The sequence below is a fragment of the Sinocyclocheilus grahami genome, unplaced genomic scaffold, assembly GCF_001515645.1.
Source record: "Sinocyclocheilus grahami isolate Dianchi unplaced genomic scaffold, SAMN03320097.WGS_v1.1 scaffold428.1, whole genome shotgun sequence".
Taxonomy (NCBI): domain Eukaryota; kingdom Metazoa; phylum Chordata; class Actinopteri; order Cypriniformes; family Cyprinidae; genus Sinocyclocheilus; species Sinocyclocheilus grahami.
Genome location: NW_015505607.1, coordinates 35,826 through 39,701, shown reverse-complemented (window position 1 = coordinate 39,701; position 3,876 = coordinate 35,826). Strand labels below are relative to the sequence as shown.

At 35.0% G+C, this 3,876-nt stretch overlaps 1 pseudogene; it reads right to left on the bottom strand.

Moving 5' to 3' along the window:
• LOC107551597 (glutamate receptor 4-like) overlaps positions 1-3,174 on the bottom strand; it is a 41,436-nt pseudogene extending 38,262 nt beyond the window's left edge.
• Between the last annotated feature and the right edge of the window lie 702 nt (positions 3,175-3,876).

Below are 3,876 nucleotides of genomic sequence, written 5' to 3'. Positions count from 1 at the left end.
TATCTAGTATTATTTATGGAGCAGATAAATACATATAATCATTTATTAATAAAATGAAATGAAATGTGAGGTTTACCATTTATGAAACTTTTTCAAAGCTTTATTTGAACATGCTAGATACATTAGATATTTGAACATGCTATTAGATAAACTGTTGTCAGTCATGTTGTCATTTAAAATCCAGACATCATTGGCAATGTTATTGTTTTAGTTATGCAAACAAAAACTCATTTTATTTGTTGTTTGTTGATTTTAAATGTAAATCTTGGTGAAATGATTTGCATGTCAGTACTTTTTGAACATTTCCAGCACATTTTAACAATACCGTGATAATACTGATAACCGTGATCATTTTGGTCACTATAATCGTGATAAGAAATGTTCATACCGTTACATCCCTATTACAAACAAACATATAATGATCTATATTGATACATTGCTCAGCACCAAAAAATAGCCTAGGTATTATTATTAACAACAATAACAATTTCTAATAATTTATTAATAAAACCATTATATATTACAAGCAAACATTATATATTATAAACAAACTCTATATTAATACATTGATGGCAACCATAAACAGCCTTGAAGTTTTTTATTCCAATTATTATTAACATACATATGTATATATTTATTTACAATAAAGAAAAATAAGACAAACTACAGTTTATTATTATTACCAAAACCATGTATTATTAATAATAATAATACATTATTTCTTATTGTTGTTATTATTATTATTACATCTAATATTAAATATATAATATTTATTTTTATTATTATCATACAATATTATTGTCACGCCCCTGGACTCTATCTGTGTGTTTTTCCTCCCCCACGTGCTCCATGACCCAGTTTTCCCCATGTTAATTGTTTCATTAGTTCCAGGTGTTTCTCGTCATCCCCTCCTCTAGTCCTGTGTATTTAAAACAAGTCCTATTCAGAGTTCCTTTATCTGGTATTAAATGTTCGTCTTTCCCAGCTACGTGTGTGTTCCTGGTTCCATTGGATGTTAATTAAAGTCTGTTTGTTTGAAGTCATCCACGTCTCCTCGTTCCTCGCTCTGTGCTCCTCACAGTAGCGGCTCGTGAAAATTATTACATTTTTTGCCTTGTTTTATAATATTGCTGTTTCTGCTGTTTAACACAAGCCTCTCAAGCTGTGCATTACAGTAGGTATCACCAATAACCTCCACCTATGGATTTTACAATGGTTACAGGCACAACATAAAAATGGATTGATACAGTAAACACTACCTCTCTGTAGAAGATTTACTGTGGCATTTTGTTTTATGTAAAAAGGGCTTATTTACTGTACAAGCACTTGATAAAGTACAAGCACTTGAATGCTCTGGTTTTGCTAACAAAAATATTTGATTAAGCTCACCATATGGAAACTTTACAAATAACTGGCCATATGGGATGTGAAGAAAAAACACATGCCTGTGGCAGATGTGAGAAGAGCAATCATAGAAATCTGTATGACAGAGAACAGCGCATCTTATACACGCACAAGACAGCACAGATCACTTGTGTTATTTATAGAATATTCTGTAATGAGCTCTCATGATTTACAGACTCAGATGACAGGAGGATATTGTGCTCGTCTTTCAAAGGAAGTTGATGCATTTCAGAAGTTTGTCAGACCTGAAGCCACAGATCACCTCCGGGGCTCCAGGGATACTCTCAGTCTAGCAAAACAGAGCAAGACGAGAAAAGAAACGACACTGATGGAGAGGATTGGGGAGAGAGACAACTAAGAAAAAACTGAAAACTGTGTTTCTGGCCAACAAACTGCTCATTAGTGTAACTGAGAGTTTAAGACCTGACCTTGCTCGACAGAGAATAAGCCTCTCTTTTAATAACAGGCTCACTGGAAATAAAATTCTGAGTGGCTCATCATTCCTAGTCACCTGACTCCATGAGACAACCAATAAAGTAGAGTTTGCATTGCAACTCATTGATCCAAACCTGTATGACTTTCTATCTTCTGTGGAACATTAAAGGTTTTTGGTGAAAAAGCATCATAAGTGATTCATTTGACTCCATATGACTATATTCTACTGTAAGTCCTCTGAAGTCATATGAAAGTCTTATCTGAAAGTCTTGACATCTGCCCTAGATCTCTTTGAAAGTTCAACACAGTTCATTCGAGAACTAGCAATGACCGATTCTTCTTCTGAGTCCTGTTTTTTTTAATGAATTTATTGTTTCAGTTCTGCATATGACTGATTATGTTCTCAAATTCAACTTTACTGACTCACTAGAAAAAGATTATCTGTGAATAAGGACCTTTTTGAAGCTTTAAATCTCCAGCTCTCATTCATTGTTATTGCATGAAGAAAGTGACCAGCCAGATTTGTGAACCAGATCAATTGGTTCACTGAAAAGAACTGACACAAAAGAACACAAATCAAATTGGTTTGATTCTCGAGTTTGGATCACTAAGTAAAAAATGACAAATTTTGGTTTGCTGTATACAAAAATAGTATAGCTTAAAATTTTATGGTTCTTTTTTTATAGTCCTTTATATCATTTTTGGAGCTTGTTCACTATAAACTGCTGCTGTTTTTAAATAGCTGTGTGAAGGCTCTTCAAAATTATTCTGTATGTGTTTCATAGAAGATAGAAAGTCATACAGGTTTGGAATAACATGAGAGTAAGTAAATGATGACAGAATTTTAGCATTTTCATTTTTGGTGAACTGTTCCTTTAAGACATTATGCAGAACATTATTTAATATTCAAGCCAGTATGTACACCTATTAAACACTTCCACTGGCACTTATTTACATTTCACAAATTATCAAATGGAAATGTGTATTAGCGTGAGTGAGTGAGTTTCTGTGCGTTTTATTGTCTTACCCCTGTCGGTGTCGTAGAGAAAGACGAATCGATTCCAGTCATAGTGGTCTAGCAGGCTGAGAAGGGCCCCTCGTATGGAGGGCCGCAGCTGTAAGACGAACTGGCTCTCGCCCTCGGTAGGGAAACTGGGTGTGATAAGGGAGATGTGCAGTGCGCCACAGAAGGATGTTAGCGTGTGAACCGACCTCTTATCGTACAGGCCAAAAATGGCGAACACGCCCCGCGAGTACTGCGAACAGACTGCAAAACACAACACCACAGAGGAAGAGAGAGAGAGTTAGATGCTTAAGACATTAATTACACAAAACCTGAAGGAGTACTGAACATTTACTCCACTTTAGAGCATTAGGACCCTGCTTACTTTAGTGTTCTGATATAGGAATTCTCTGTGGGTGTTTGAAACATTAATGAAACCGCCTGGGAGACCCTTCCACCACCTGAACAAGCAGATTCTTTACATGAAGTCTATTATGAACTTACGTTTGTACTGTAGTTTTGAATGTTACAGAAGAATGGCTAATTTGCAAAACACAAAATACTAAATAAATTCAAATAAATTAAATAAATGAAAATTCTGCTATTTCAGTCAATAACTTGTAAGGTAGGTGCACACACACACACACACACACACACACACAAACACAAACACAAATACAAACACACACACACACACACACACACACACACACACACACACACACACACACACACACACACACACACACACACACACACACACACACACACACACACACACACACACACACACACACACACACACACACACACACACACACACACACACACATACACACACACACTACTGTTCAAAAGTTTGGGGTCCGTAAGATTTAACTAAAGATATTAATACTTTTATTAAAAAAGAATGTATTAAATCAAACAATGAAGACTTTTATAATTTTACAAAATATTTCAAATAAATGATGTTCCTTCTATTCATTCTATAACTTTCTTTTCATCAAAGAATCCTGAAAAATGTATCACGGTCT